Source organism: Macaca nemestrina, chromosome 14 (genome assembly GCF_043159975.1).
Source record: "Macaca nemestrina isolate mMacNem1 chromosome 14, mMacNem.hap1, whole genome shotgun sequence".
Taxonomy (NCBI): Eukaryota; Metazoa; Chordata; class Mammalia; order Primates; family Cercopithecidae; genus Macaca; species Macaca nemestrina.
In genome coordinates, this window is record NC_092138.1 from 13,956,844 (window position 1) to 13,974,009 (window position 17,166).

Genomic DNA, 17,166 nt, shown 5'->3' on the forward strand with positions numbered 1-17,166 from the left:
TGGATAATTCATAAACAGAAGATATATTTAAAAAAAAAAAAGAAACATGTTTGCTGAATGAAGGATGCATGTTTACAGGGTGCTTGCACTTCAAGGGTGGGGAGAAGACCAAAACAGTATATTTTTTTTTTCCTTTGAGACAGAGTGAAGTGGCACAATCTCGGGTCACTGCAACCTCTGCCTCCCAGGTTCAAGCAATTCTCCTGGCTCAGCCTCCCAAGTAGCTGAAATTACAGGCAACACGCCGCCACGCCCAGCTACTTTTTATATTTTTAGTAGACACAGCATTTCACCATGTTGACCAGGTTGGTCTCAAACTTCTGACCTCAGGTGATCTGCCCATCTCAGCCTCCCAAAGTGCTGAGATTACAGGCATGAGCCAACACGCTGGGCCCCAAACAGTATTTTTAAATGAAGCAAAGTCAGTTTTATTTCGCTTCCCCCACAAAAAAAAAGAGTTACTCTTAACCTCTAAAAAAACAAAGCAGCAAAAATAATTTAAGATTTTACCTCTGATTGAAATTTCTTCAGTAATTCATCACCACCGCACCTGAAACCAATGCAACACATTCACTTCAGGGTTGAATTCACAAGCCGACGCCACAAAAAGCCTCAAGTATAGCATCTTCAGTTTCAAACAACCCTGTGCAATACCACAGAAACAGAGCACAGTCCTTGCAGAATGTGTTACCTGAAAACTAAATGTTTTACCCCTTCATTTTGTTGTTTGCTTAAATTGCTTTGATAAGAGATTTATCTGCTAGAAAACTTTCTGATATATATTTAATAGCCTGGATATTAAAACTATCAAGTTGAAGGTTAGAGAGAAAAATGCTAACCTTACTTCTTAATGGATAGCAGTCCACCTAGTCAACAATATCCTTTAAATACAAGTATATTTAAAATTAAGTATGCCAGTCTCAGGTCGAAAGCAAGTTTAAAATCATGTAACATAAGCATTAAGCTTCTTCTCGACAAAGTAGTGATGTGAACTGACAACATTTAGATACTGTGATTGTTTCTGCAAAGTAATTTCTACAAGGAGGGAAACTGTCTTTGGTAAGATGAATACAACTCTTTTCTCAGATGAGATAATTTGTCATTAACGAGGCCTGGTTCTTTCACATTCATCTTAGTGCTGCAGGTTCTGAAAACTACTTTAAAGATGCCCAGATGTTTTTCCTAGAGATCAGACACAGCTGCATAACTTTTCATCATCAACAAAATCAGAGGCAATAGGAGGAAAGTGTTAGGAACACAGGCGTCAGAGCCACACAAGCTGGGTTCAAGGAATACTTCTACCATGGACTAGCTGTATCACTTAGGGCACGACCTCTCTGAGCCTCATCTGTAAAACAGGGAGAGCAGGGAATCCAAGGATTAAATGGGATAAAATATGTCAAGTATTTAGCATAGTAGACATATCATGAATGATTACTGTTATTATCAGACAACAAAATTCTACTTGGGACAAAGAGCTAGAATCTTACATTTAGGCCTCAAAAGGCATAATGCTCCCAGATTGGAACCACAGCTATTGTTCCTCCTCAAAATCTTTTTCAGAATATGGCAAGATTTAAATAAATAACTAAACAGTCACCTGTTTCTGAAAATTTTTCATTGTCCTTTGGCTTCTGCCCATGTCTCAATTATTTCTAGATATTTAAGACCAAACCAAATGTAATTAGTAAAACAATCTTCACATCATATTACACATTCCAAGCTAAATGTTTTCAAATTATTCTATTTGGCCTATGCCTATTTTGCAGATAATTGAGAAATGACTGCTATAGCAGTACAGACATTCAGGATTAAAATGTGTGTACTATCCATTTAAATGAGACAATATCTACCCCTTTAAGACAAATTCACATCACCAGAAATACTCATAACTACTTTAAACCGGGTCATTCCCACTAGTAAGTTAACATAACATACCTATAAAAAGTTGCTTCTATTAAAATGTGGGGTTGTGAGGGGTTTTTTCCCAGTTTAAGATGCTATGCAACTGGAACCTTAGAGAAAAGGTAAATTTTGTATAAGAAAATAAAAACAGAGAGAGAAGATGAAAAGCGTAGAGAAAAGGAACCATTCAAGATGAAGGAGAGAGAGAAAGATGAAAAGCACAGAGAAAAGGAACGGTTGAAGATGAAAGAGAGAAGGCTAGCTTATGCCTAGGCCTGATGGTGACTGTAAATTCAAGGCACCTCAGGTGTGAGGAGTAGCAGGCATCCTTTTACAACTAACTGTACCTGGCTGCTGAACAATGCTGAGTTATATCCAGGAGCTGTACATCAAAGTAAAATAAGTCCCAGACGTCCAGATCCCAGAAGGGTTGTTTCCTTCTTTTTTTTTTTTTTCTTTTGGAGACAGAGTCTTGATCTGTCAACCCAGGCTGGAGTGCAGCAGCACAATCTCAGTTCACTGCAACCTCCGCCTCCTGGGTTCAAGTGATTCTCCTGCCTCAGCCTCTGCAGTAGCCGAGATGATAGGTGCCTGCCACTACGTCCCGCTAATTTTTGTATTTTTAGTAGAGACAGGATTTCACCATGTTGGCAAGGCTGGTCTCAAATTCCTGGCCTCAGGTGATCCACCTGCTTTGGCCTCCTAAAGTGCTGGGATTACAGGTGTGAGCCACCGCACCTGGTCAAAAAGTAGTCTTGATTATAAATTGTGCCAAGAGAATTTACATATATTCAGCCACTATAGTCTAGGGATTTACAATAAAAGATTTACTTTACAATTGAAGCTATACAATGTAAATTAAATAATGTGGCTGCACTTCACACAGAACCTTCACAGTTATTATTTAACTTATTTAATAATAAGTTATTATTTAACTTATTTAATAATAACTGTGAAGGTTCTGTGTGAAGTGCAGCCACACAAGTGTATTGTTCTTTATTGGCATACATTTCAATGGAAAAAATGTAGAAAGTGACATAGAGGATGAATGGGCGGTTCGGGTCGGGGAAGATGGACCAAACTATTTTTTCCTAATGAACATAATCAGTTTTCAGCTAGGTAAAAGAGCCCCGCAAGTGTTAAATGATTCTCACCAACCACCTGGTCATGATACTTCTAATGAGAGTGAATGGTAAAGACTCAAGGAACTGAGTCAAATTATGAAGTTTTATTAAAATGTTTCTCCATGTCTTCAATTATTTAGATCCAATCTAATCTTCCTTCAAAATTAAAGTCTGAGGCTCAAGTTAATTTATGTGGCTGAACTTTGAAAAATACATGTGCTTTCTACCTGTATGTAACATCGCTGAGAAAGGGCACGGTATGTTTCCACAGCACTGTTGTTGAAACATAACAATTTTTCTAAACTTATTATAATAACGGGCAATGGAAAGAGCATTACTGGAGCGTTGTCCCTAAAAACTAACACTTAGAAATCCTCCAAATTGCCTTCTTCCCCACTCTCCTTCCTCTCCACTTCTCTAACTGCATCTTGAGCAGCTGTAGCCAAGCTCCCTTTCATTTCTCCTAAACCCCACAGCAAGTTGGACACAGAAGACAAAGACTCTAGGTCAAAGTTGGAGAGAATGACAACAGATATTCAGCTTCTTGGATAATTATTACAGATCTAATAATTATTACAGATCTAAATAATTGAAGACATGTGGAGAAACATTTTAATAAAACTTCATAATTTGACTCACAGTTCCTTGAGTCTTTACCACTCACTCTCATTAGCAGTATCATGACCAGGTGGTTGGTGAGAATCATTTAATAGCCTGAACACTTGCGGGGCTTTTTTACCTAGCTGAAATATTCCTAAATCTGGAATGTCAGGGTCCATTCAAGAAATAACCCATCTATGACAGAAAAACTATCTATCGGGTACTATGCTTATAACCTGGTTGACAAAATAATCTGTATACTAAACCCTGTGATACAGTTTACCTATGTTAACAAACCTGCACCTGTACCCCTGAACCCAAAATACAAGTTAAAAACAAAAAGAGGCTGGGCACTGTGTATTATAATACAAATATATGTAATATAATAATAATACTTTTTGATAATTATGATTTTTTAAATGATGAAGCTGTTTTTAAAAAACATACCAAAAGCAAAGTCCTGGTTCACAATATAAACTTAAAAGACAAAGACTCTTACAGTCACGTAGGAAAGAATGGTTAATTTTAATGAACGAAATAAACCAAGGTAGTTGAGACTGTTCAATATTTGCAATTCTATACATTTCTTAACAAATTTATTTTGGTAAATAAGTGAGCTGTGAAAGCTGCCTTATAATGATTGAGATATTTAATTGATCCAGCTTGAACTAAGAGGACAAGGCTGAAACACTTTGCATCAAAACAGAAGCTTCACTGAAGTAACTTGATGTGCACTGAGCTTTGCCACCTGAAAAGAAGAATAAAAGAACTTTAACCTTAACTGTCTACTCCAGAAAAGCCTTCTGAATGAGGTGGGACCAACTAGGGAAATTCATGTCTAATGCTGCTGCTGTTGTTGCTAAAAAGCTTCTGTACAGCAAAGAAAACAATCCACAAAGTGAAGAGATGCCCTACAGAATGGGAGAAAATCTTTGCAAACTATGCATCTGACAAAGCATTAATAACAAGAATATAAGAGGAATACAATTTGACAGCAAAAAAAAAATTTGATTATAAAATAATGGGCAAGACATCTGAATAGATACTTCTCAAAAGAAGACATATAAATGGTCAACAAGTAGATGAAAAAATGTTAAACATCACAATTCATCAGGGAAATGCAAATCAAAACCACAATGAAATATTATCTCACCCGAGTTTAAATGGCTATTACCATAAAGACAGAAAATAACAAATGCTGGCGACAATGTGGAGAAAAGGAACTCCTATACACTGTTCATGGGAATGTCAATTAGTACATCAACTATGAAAACAGTTTGGAGGTTCCTCAAAAAAACTAAAAGGAGAATGCAATCCCACTGCTGGGTATATACGCAAAAGAGAGGAAATTAGTATATCAAAGAGATATCTGCACTCCCATATTTATTACAGCACGATTTACAATAGCCAAGATAATGGAATCAACCCAAGTATCCATCAACAAATGTATAAAGAAAATTAGGTACAGATACACAATGGAATATTATTCAGCCATAAAAGAAATGAAATGCCATCATTTGCAGCAAGATGAATGAAATTGGAGGATATTATGTTAAGTGAAATAAGCCAGCATAGAAGGATAAATATTGCATGTTCTCACTCATATGCGAGAGCTTAAAAAGTCAATCTCATGGTGGTGGAGATTAGAATGGTAGGTACTGGAGGCTGGAAAGGAAGGAGAAGGAAGGATGAAGAGATGTTGGTAAATGGGTACGAAAATATAGTTAGATAAAAGGAATAAGTTCTAGTATTCAAGAGCACAGTACGGTGACTATAATTTACTATATATTTCTTCTATATTTCAAATAGCTAGAGGATAAAATTAGGAATATTCCCAACACAAAGAAATTATAAATGCTTGAGGCGATGGAGATTTCAATTACCCTTTGATCATTACACATTGTATGCATGTATCAAAATATTACATATATTCCATAAGTATATATGACCATTATGTATGAATTTTTAAAAGATACAAACAATATACAAAAACATAAAGTGAAAAGTGGCATACTCACCCTGTTCCCATCACCACTCCAACAGGTAATCATTCTTATTAATTTCTTATAATCCTTCTGGAGTTTCTTTATGCATTTAGAAACAAATATGAATATATATTTTTTATTTATTTTTCTTTTCCCACAAAAGGTTGCATAATATATAGTCTTCTGCACTTTTTTTGCTAAAGAATGCAATTATTTGTGTACAAGTTTTATTTTACCTGTTTATATCATACTCCCAATTGAGAAACCTCCATATTAGAATGTTCATTCTCAAAAAAATTAATCTACATAAATTCAGGCAATTCTCAAAATCTCAACAATAGTTTTTGTAGACTATGACCAACTGATTTTAAAATTCATCTTGCTCTCCCTTGTGTGAAAACATACTATAAAACTACAGTAATTAAAACAGTATGCTACTTACTGATAAAGAGACAAATAGACTGATGGGTAAGAACATAAAGTCCTCCCAGCCTGGGCAACATGTTGAAACCCCATCTCTACAAAAAATACACAAAAAAATTAGCCAGGCATGGTGGTGCATGCCTATAGTCCCAGCTACTCAAGAGGCTGAGATAGCACAATGGCTTGAACCTGGGAGGCGGAGGTTGCAGTGAGCTGGGATCACGGCACTGCACTCCAGAGCAAGACTCTGTCTCAAAAATAAATAAATAAATAGAAGAAAAATTAGGCTGTTATCTAATATCAAACATAAAGAAATTATTTTATCGATGATTGTATTAAAGATGTCAGTATTATAAACATATATACAGGTATACCTCTTTTTTTTTTTTTTTTTGAGACAGAGTCTCACTCTGTCACCCAGGCTGGTGTGCAGGGTTGCAATCATGGCTCAGTGCAGCCTCAACTTCCTAGGTTCAAGCAATCCTCCTCCTGAGTAGCTGGGACCATAGGTGTGTGCCACTGTGCCCTGCTAATTTTTTATTTTTTTGTTAAGATGGGGTCTCACTATGTTGCCAATATTGCTCTCAAACTCCTAGGATCAAGTGATCCTCCTGCACCCGCCCCATACCTCATTTTATTGCATTTCACTCTATTGCACTTTGCAGGTACTGCATTTTTTTTATAAATTATAGTTTTGCAGCAACCCTTCATTAAACAAACCTATTGGCACCATTTTTCCAACAGCATGTGCTCACTTCATGTCTCTGTGTCACATTTTGGTAATTCTCACAATATTTCAAACTTTTTTATTATTAGATCTGTTATAGTGATCTGTGGCCCATGATCTTTGCTGTTACTATTGTAATTGGCTTGGGGCACCACAAATGACACCCATATAAGACTACGAACTGTGTGTTCAGACTGCTCCACCAACCAGCCTTCTCCTCTTCTCTCTCCCTCTCTCCTTGAGCCTCCCTTTCCCCTGAGACACAATAATATTGAAATTCAGACAATTTGTAATCTTGCAATTGTCTCTAAGTTCAAGTGAAAGGAAGAGTTGCACGTCTCTCACTTGAAATCAAAAGCTAAAAATAATTAAGCTGACTGAGGTTAGCGTGTCAAAAACCAAAAGAAATTGAAAGCTAGTCTCTTGTACCAAACAGTTGCCCAAGTTGTGAATGCAAAAGAAAAGTTATTGAAGGAAATTAAAAGTGCTGTTTCAGTGATAGCACACAAATGATAGGAAAGCAAAACAGCCTTATTGCTGATATGGAGAAAGCTGTAGTGGTTTCTATAGAAAATCAAACCAGACACAATATTTCCTTAAGCCAAAGCCTAATGCAGAGAAAGGCCCTAACTCTCTTCAGTACTATGAATGCTGAGAAAGGTGAGGAAGCTGCAGTAGAAAAGTAGGAATTCAGCAGATGTTGGGTTCATGAGATTTAAGGAAAGAAGCCATTTCCATAACATAAAAGTACAAGGTGGGGAGTGGGTGTAAAAAACAAAAAAGTGCAAGGTGAGGCAGCAAGTGCTGATGGAGAAGCTGCAGCAAGTTATCCAGAAGATCTAGCTAAGATCACTGATGAAGGTGGCTACACTAAACAACAGATTTTCAAAGTAGACAAAACAGTCTTCTATTGGAAGATGCGATCTAGGACTTTCATAACTAGAGAGGGGAAGTCAAGGACTGGCTTCAAAGGTTCGAAGGACAGGCTGACCCTCTTGTTAGAGAATCATGCCACCAGTGACTTAAAGTTGAAGCCAATGCTCATTTACCATCCCAAAATCCTAGGGCCCTTAAGAATTATGCTAAATTGGCCAGGCGCGGTGGCTTACGCCTGTAATCCCAGCGCTTTGGGAGGCTGAGGCGGGTGGATCACCTGGGGTTAGGAATCCGAGACCAGCCTGGCCAACGTGGTAAAACCCGTCTCTACTAAAAACACAAAAATTAGCTGGGCATGGTGGCAGGCGCCTGTAATCCCAGCTACTCAGGAAGCTGGGGCAGGAGAATCACTTGAACCCAGGAGGCGGAGGTTGCAGTGAGCCAAGATGGCACCATTGTATTCCAGCCTGGGCAACAAGTGAAACTCCGGCTCAAAAAATAAATAAATAAATAAAATAAAACAATTATGCTAGATCTGCTCTGCCTGTGCTCTATAAATGGAACAACAAAGCCCAGATGACAGCACATCTGTTGACATCATGGTTTACTAAATATTTAAAGCCCACTGTTGAGACCTGCTCCTCAGGAAAAAAAAAAAAAAAAAAGATTATTTTCAAAATATTTTGGCTTATTGGCAATGCACCTGGTCACCCAAGAGCTCTGATACAGATGCATAAAGAGATTAATGTTTTCATGCCTGCAAACACCACATCTATTCTGTGGCCCATGGATCAAAGAGTAATTTTTACTTTCAAGTCTTTTTAAAAAATATATTTCATAAGGCTCTAGTGGCCTTAGATAGTGATTCCTCTGATGGATCTGAGCGAAGTAAATTGAAAACTTTCTGGAAAGGATTCACCATTCTCAATGCCATTAAGAACATTCGTGATTCAAGGGAGGAGGTCAAAATATGAACATTAACAGGAGTTTGGAGAAAGTTCATTCCAACCCTCATGGATGACATTGAGGGATTCAAGGCCTCAATGTAGGAAGGAACTGCATATGTAGTAGAAACAGCAAGAGAACTAGAATTAGAAGAGGAGCCTGAAGATGTAACTAAATTGCTGAAACCTTACAATAAAACTTGAAAGGATGAAGGCTCACTTCTTTGGATAAGCAAAGAAAGTATTTTCTTGAGATGGAATGATAAAGGTGCTGTAAACATTGTTGAAATGACAACAAATAATTGAGAATATTACATAAACTTAGTTGATAAAGCAGCAGCAGGGTTTGAGAGGATTGACTCCAATTTTGAAAGAATTTCTACTGTGAGTGAAATGTTATCAAACAGAATTGCATGCTGCAGAGAAATCTTTCGTGAAAGAAAGAGCAAATTGATGCAGTAAACTTCATTGTTATTTTAAGAAGTTGCCACACCCACCCCAACCTTCAGCAACCACTACCCTGATCTGTCAGCAGCCATCAACACTGAAGCAAGATCCTCCACCAGCAAAAAGATTACAATGCACTAAAGGCTCAAATGATTGTTCGCCTCATGCATGCATTTTTATGCAGAAGGAAACTAGGAGAATATATTTGTAAGCTTGTGGCAAGGAAGATTTTCTTAGGCCAAGTGTGAAAAAAAATGAAAGACTGGTAGACTTGCTTCCAAAAACAGAAAAACTTAACCATAAAAGACACCATAAACCAAGTTTTTAGGACAAATGAGAAACAGGGAGAAAACATTTATAACATGATGGCTTCCCTCATCACTTCTATTCAAGTCCTAGCTAGAGCAATCAGGCAAGAGAAAGAAATAAAATGCATCCAAATAGAAGAGAGGAAGTCAAACTATCTCTGTTCACAGACAACATGATTCCATACCTAGAAAACCCCCATAGTCTCTGCCCAAAAGCTCTTTCGGCTGATAAACAACTTCAGCAAAGTTGCAGGATATAAAATCAATGTATAAATATCACTAGCATTCCTGTACACCAACAAGCCAAACCAAGAGCCAAATCAGAAAGGCAATCCCATTCACAATTGCCACACACACACACACACACACACACACACACACATACATGCACACAAAACAAGCAAACAAAAACAAACAAAAACAACCTAGGAATACAACTAACCAGAGACGTGAAAGATCTCTACCATGAGAATTACAAAACACTGTCCAAAGAAATCAAAGACACAAAAAATGAAAAATCCCATGCTCATGGATAGGAAGAATCAATATTATTAAAATGGCTATACTGCCCAAAGCAATTTATAGATTCAGTGCTATCAAACAAGTCCATTCTTCACAGAACTATTTTTAAAAAAAAAAAAAAAAAAAGCTATTTTAGGCCGGGCGCGGTGGCTCAAGCCTGTAATCCCAGCACTTTGGGAGGCCGAGACGGGCGGATCACGAGGTCAGGAGATCGAGACCATCCTGGCTAACACGGTGAAACCCCATCTCTACTAAAAATACAAAAAACTAGCCAGGCGAGGTGGCGGGCGCCTGTAGTCCCAGCTACTCAGGAGGCTGAGGCAGGAGAATGGCGTAAACCTGGGAGGTGGAGCTTGCAGTGAGCTGAGATCCGGCCACTGCACTCCAACCTGGGTGACAGAGCGAGACTCCGTCTCAAAAAAAAAAAAAAAAAAAAAAAGCTATTTTAAAATTTATATGGAACCAAAAAAGAGCCCAAATAGTCAAAGCAATTCTAGGCAAAAAGAACAAAGCTGCAGGCATCACATTACCCGACTTCAAACTATGCTACAAGGCTACAGTAACCAAAACAGCATGTTACGAGTACAAAAACAGACACATAGACCAATGGAACAGAATAGAGAGCCCAGAAATAAGCCTCACATCTATAACCATCTAATCTGCAACAAAGCTGACAAAAACAAGCAATGGAGAAAAGACTCTATTCAAGTGGGATCTAATTAAACTTAAGAGTTTCTGCACAGCAAAAGAAACCAGCAACAAAGTAAACAACCTACAGAATGGAAGAAAATATATGCAAAGTATGCATCTGATGAAGGTCCAATACCCAGCATCTATAAGGAACTTAAACAAATTTGCAAGAGAAAAGCAATCCCATTAAAAAGTGGGCAAAGGGCATGAACAGACACTTCTCAAAAGAAGACATGCATGCAACCAACAAGGATATGAAAAAAAGCTCAATATCACTAATTACTAGAGAAATGCAAATGAAAACAACAATGAGATATCATCTCACACCAGTCAGAATGGCTATTATTAAAAAGTCAAAAATAACAGATGCTGGAATTGTTCCAGAGAAAAAGGAATGCTTATACACTGTTGGCTGGAGTGTAAATTAGTTCAACCATTGTGGAAAGCAGTATGGTGATACCTCAAAGAGCTAAAAGCAGTTGATCCAGCAATCCCATTACTGGGTGTATCCCCCAGGAATATAAAGCATTCTGCCATAAAGGCACATGCATGCAAATGTTCACTGCAGCACTATTAACAAGAGCAAAGACATGGAATCAACCTAAATGCCCATCAATGACAGATTGGATAAAGAAAATATGGTACATACACACCATGGAATATTATGCATCCATAAAAAAAATAAGATCATGTCTTTTGTGGTAACATGGATGGAGCTGGAGGCTACCATCCTTCGCAAACTAATGCAAGAACAGAAAACCAAATACTGCATGTTCTCACTTATAAGTGGGAGCTAAATGATAAGAACACACGCACACAAAGAAGGAAACAACAGACACTGGGGTCTACTTGACGGGGGAGGGTGGGAAGGTAGAAGAGGAGCAGAAAAGATAACATCACCCGGGTGATGAAATAGTATATACAACAAACTCCTGTGACACGTTTACCTATGTAACAAATTTTCACATGTACCCCCAAACCTAAAAGTTTATTAAAAATAACATGTATAGGTAATTGCTGTACAAAGGTCAGAATTCCTACCTGAGGCCCAAATTATCAGCACACGATAGTGCCCGAAACAGTCGTAAGAAGAAGCCCCATTCCCCCACTCTTTCCGCCCCAGTAGAGGTTTCCAGTTTAGGTAAATAAAGGGATTATGGAAGGTGAGGGGTAACATGTATAGCAAAAGATTATTGTTCCAAAAATAAGTGAATATTCCAGAATATAAAAGATACAAATGGCTTAGTAAATATATGAAAAATGCTCACTCTTACTCGGAATCAATGAAATGTACATTGAGAGAACAAATGAATAACACTTTCTTTACCCATCAGATTATGAAAAATTTTTAAAGGTTTAAAATAGCTGGCAATTTTGAAATGCTTCCACAAATGTTCAAAGTGGAATGAGGAATTTTGCTGCAGTATTATTTGTAATAACAAAAAGTCAAACAATATGTATGTCTGTAAAGAAAGGAATGGTTAAATAAACTTCAAATATCAATATAACAGAATCTCAAATAGCAATTTTTTGGTAGATTTAGACCCTGCTAAAATGGAAAATTCTCCAAATGTACACTTAAGTGAAAAAAGTAACTTACAGAATACTATTTACAGCATGATCATTTGTGCATATATATATATATATATATGTGTGTGTGTGATTCTACATGAGCATTCAAATGTAACTGTGTAGAAAATTAAATATCTCAAAGGATACATACCAAACTGATAGATACAGTGTTTTTTTTTAACCAAAGAGGGAAGTGAAATGACCTCACAGGAGGAAAGGTTAAAAAGGAGATATCTTCTTTATATTATTTACACCCTTTGACTTTTTATAAGAATGTATAAGGGGCCGGGCGCGGTGGCTCACGCCTGTAATCCCAGCACTTTGGGAGGCCGAGACGGGCGGATCACGAGGTCAGGAGATCGAGACCATCCTGGCTAACACGGTGAAACCCCGTCTCTACTAAAAAAAAAAAAATACAAAAAACTAGCCGGGCGAGGTGGCGGGCGCCTATAGTCCCAGCTACTCGGGAGGCTGAGGCAGGAGAATGGCATGAACCCGGGAGGCGGAGCTTGCAGTGAGCTGAGATCCGGCCACCGCACTCCAGCCTGGGTGACAGAGCGAGACTCCGTCTCAAAAAAAAAAAAAAAAAAAAAAAAAAAAAAGAATGTATAAGGTATTACATGTACAAATAAAAAGTATATGTTGACATTTTTTAGAGAGTGCAAAGTAATATAACTTGCATGCATATTTTCAAAAGACAAGAGGCAGATTGGGAAAAATATCTGTAACGTAAATTAAAAACAGGATTAATACTGTTCATACACAAAGAATACCTGTACATCAATTTTAAAAAGAAGCCCCCCCAAAAAAAATTTTTTTAAATAAAAAAAGAAAGAAAAAGAAAAATCAGTAGGTCGGGTGTGGTAGCTCATGCCTATAATCCCAGCACTTTGGGAAACTGAAGCAGGTGGAACACCTGAGGTCAGGAGTTCGAGACCAGCCTGACCAAATGGTGAGACCCTGTCTCTACCAAAAATGCAAAAAATCAGTTGGGCATGGTAGCAACTGCCTGTAATCCCAGCTACTCAGGAGGATGAGGCAGGAGAATCACTTGAACCCAGGAGGCAGAGGTTGCCGTGAGCTGAGATCGCGCCACTGCACTCTAGCCTGGACAACAAGAGTAAAACTCCGTCTCAAAAAAAAAGGAAGGAAGGAAGGGAGGGAGGGAGAATTAGTAATAGAGTGGCACAGAAAAACTCACAAGAGAATAACTATAACCAAAAAGGGGCAGGGAAATGGGAAAAAAAGAATCACTATAAATGGCAAATAAGTGTAGTATATGAAAAAAAAAAAAGTATTATGAGTGATAAGAAAAAAGACTTCTAGGGTTAAGTCTTCCCAGACCAAATTATCCAAGTGCCTAAATGAAGTTTAAAAGGATGAGAAGCCACCAAGCATCCCATAGGAGCAAAGGACAAATCAGGACCATCAGGAAATGTTTAAAAAACTGATCTTCCAAGAAATTAGGATTTATGGAGAAGAGGTGAGAAGCAGCAGTCAGGAGCAGCTTCAGAAAGAAGATGTCAGAGAGAGCAGGGGTAAACGAGATAAACTCTTCTGTGTGTTAGCTATATTCCTGGCTCCATTTTGTTGATTCTATTCTTGTTTTCCTTTCTTATTTCACTCCAGTTTTCATAGGCCATTTTGTTGTATTTTATTCATCTTGTAAACTGCCTTTCACGTCTGGAACATTTTTGAGAACAGATCATCAAATGAATGGATGATTTATTCATCAAATGGTCAAATGAATGAATGGTTGAATATATTGTGACTGTTTTCAAAAAAAGAAAGGTTCTTGAAGTAATCTAGAAGGATGAGAATACCAGACATTCTGAGTAAAATCTACTTTAGAATCACCGCACAATAACCTAGGCCTCAGATTCCCAGAGAAGGGGATGTATGAGGATTAAGTGTTACACCAAGCACTTAAAGGAGTGTTGGTCCTATGTCAGCAGAACTCATAGCACTGTTAAAATACATAGTAAGCCAAAATATTACTATACGGGAGGTTTTATTATTTATTTTATAAGGATAGGCTACCTGCTATAGCAAATGAAAAAAAAAATGTATAACGGCCCAGATTCAATAGAAGTTTATTTCTTGTTCATGGAAACGGTGCTGAGCAAGTGAATAAGTTGGCAGAATAGTCATTCCAGGAACTTAAGCTGGTAGGGTCATAACATCTTCAACAAGTGGCTTCCAAGGTTGCCCTGGGAATCACATCATTCCAACCAGCCAGAAGGAGAAAAAAGCAAGGTACATGTGGGAGGTTTTTATGAACCAAGCTGGAGGTGGTACGTATCAATTTTGAATAAAACTCGGGCATGTGACCAAACCTAACTGTACAAAGGGTACATAGTCTAGCCCAGAATGAAGAGCAGAACAAGGATTTGGGTGAGTCCCTAGTCTTTCCTGCCACAGACCTAAAGTGAGACTTAAATAAGGGACCTCAATAAATTCTAAGCTCCATCCTGTGATTCTCCTTCTCAGGAACCTGGGGAAATGTACCAAACACCCGTTCAAGGATTACTTTGCTGGCTGGGCACGGTGACACACACCTTTAACCCCAGAACTTTGGGAGGCCGAGGCAGGCGGATCACCTGAGATTGGGAGTTCAAGACCAGCCTGGTCGATATGGTGAAACCTTGTCTCTACTAAAAATACAAAAAAAATTAGCCGGGCGTGGTAGCACATGCCTGTAATCCCAGCTACTCAGGAGGCTGAGGCAGGAGAATCGTTTGAAAAAGGGAGGTGGAGGTTGCAGGGAGCCATGATCGCGCCACTGTACTCCAGCCTGAGCAACAAAGTAAGATTCTGTCTCACAAAAAAAAAAAAAAAAATTACTTTGGTAATAAATTCCAGATGAGAATTCCATCTCCCAAAACTCCACTATTAGAGGCTTTTTCAGAGAAGTCTCCTATTCCAATATAGGAGGAGGAAAGGGAGAAAAAAAAGCTCACCTCCGCAGTGTATTTTAAGAGGGTCACTGCGGTCTTCATGGGAAATGAGAGATGAAAGGTTGACTGTGCTTGTAAATAGGGAAGATTTTTCTGTGCGGCCTTGTGCATTGATGGAGAGAATGTCACGCTGATGTCAATCTTTTTTAAGCCACTGATCAATCCTTTGCAGAGGCACATTTTTTTAAAATATTGCTTCTATTGTTCACTTATGCCTTGCTCTGGTAAGGCTATTTCCACTCTGAGTAGGAGATAAAAGAACAGCTGCACCACATCTCTTAACCATGAACCTTACCAGGCACCCAGTTTGCTAAAAAGAAAAAATCAATTTTTAGTTTTACAAGATAGAAATAAAGCCCATTTAAAAGAAAATGTTTAGAATGTCTATTTAAATGCAAATTGAACAACAGCATTTACATGTGTCAATTAAAGTCCCTCTAAGAATTTTCTTAAAATATTAGCATTTGCTCATGTGAACTTTTTATTTTAAAGAAAGAGACTCACAATTAAAAACTGTTCTGAATGTCATGGTAGTTGCTATAAAAAGGTAGCTCATTATTAGCTCTGGTAACATTTGACTTGAGGGACTAATTTATTTTCAGCATGAAAAACATGATGACTTCTTTACCCATCCAAGAAAGGTCAAGACTTTCAACTCAATGTGACCTCCCATGATTTTATCCCTGCCTCCACCCACCCCAGACAGAAGAGCCAAGGTAAGCAGTGATTGCCTGCTACCCACAACGCAATCTAAGAATATTAAAGAACTAACATTTGCTGAGGACCTACAGCAATGCCAATCATTTTCTTCTTCGGATTATGTCTGTTAGCTTTCACAGTTACCCTACAGAGAGGGAAATGGGTAAACATTATTATTCTATTTTACAGATGAGGGAACAGGCTCAAAAGAATACCAATTTACCCTCAGTCTTACAATGAGTAAATTGTAAGTTCACAATTCAAAGCCAAGTGGATGTTATTCCAAAACCCACAGCCCTTCCAAGCTCTTCCAAGCTAGCTCACAAATGTCCAGGTCAGCTAGGCTCTTCCTAGTCAGATGCGCTTTCCTGCCTGCATGGAGGCCAAGGGCTCTTGGGGTTGTATTTGCTAGTAGTGGGTCCTTTTCGATGGAGTGACTTTTGCAGGAAAGAAGAAACAACAACTGACCCTGCGAAGAAACTCTACCTAAAAGCTGACATCATGTCATTTGCCTGGCCTGCCCTTTAAGCCTGTCCATCCCCTCTTCCAATCGGGAAAAGTTCCCATGTTATTATATTATATCCAGATGGATATGACTGGCCTTACTAGACGTACAAGACAGCATGAGAGGATTCAAGGAAAGTCTGCCTACTCACACCCACCACTTACCTCTCCCTAAAAGCTTCCTACAGCTGCTCACTGATCCCGGAAATTACTTTAACAGATGATCAAGCCTTTAGTTCACAACTAGAGAGAACGACAGTAGAAGGGATATGAGGTAAGGGAGGCCAATTACCTTAAAATCACACAAAAACTGTACCAGACAATAGCAAATCTCTTTGTATACAATTTTGATATAAGAAGAGGAACACTGGCAAATAATACAACAGCACACTCCTGCCACTGATTTTTATCTAGACCATAACAGATCACTAATGGAACCCAGCCCAATTTCCCTCTGAGCTTAGACACAACAATCATCTCAATACAGCACTCTAATCATAGTTGATAAAGTGATTAGACCCTATATACCCATTCCAGGAATAAAGGGATACAGAAATCCTTCTGCATGAGGAAGTGCATAAAGTGTCATGAGGTTGGCAAAGGCTGTGGAAGGAAGTGTGTTCTCCATGATGCATTTAACCAAATTCCCAATTTTGTTTGGGATCAGTACCCCAAGATTCACAATACTGTCCACAGAAGCCATCACTGGCAGGTAAATTGTAAGAGTGCAAATGCTTTTGGGGAAGGGTAAGTGTTACCTCCTTTCTGAGTTTCTTCTGTAACAGTCCAGGCTTCCATTACCACTGGAATAAAACCAATAGGTCACAAGTATTCATATGTTTACCACAAAGACTGCTGTGATCGTGAATTACCTACCTTGGAA

At 38.3% G+C, this 17,166-nt stretch overlaps 1 protein-coding gene across 2 annotated transcripts in view; it reads right to left on the minus strand.

Moving 5' to 3' along the window:
* The window catches only part of LOC105498752 (RecQ mediated genome instability 1), a 138,613-nt gene that overhangs the window by 14,824 nt on the left and 106,623 nt on the right, over nt 1–17,166 (minus strand). For both annotated transcript variants that reach the window (XR_011612378.1, XR_011612376.1), the window contains exon 5: nt 511–550. The gene's annotated coding sequence lies outside the window, so the exon portion shown is untranslated. The remainder of the gene's footprint in view (nt 1–510; nt 551–17,166) is intronic.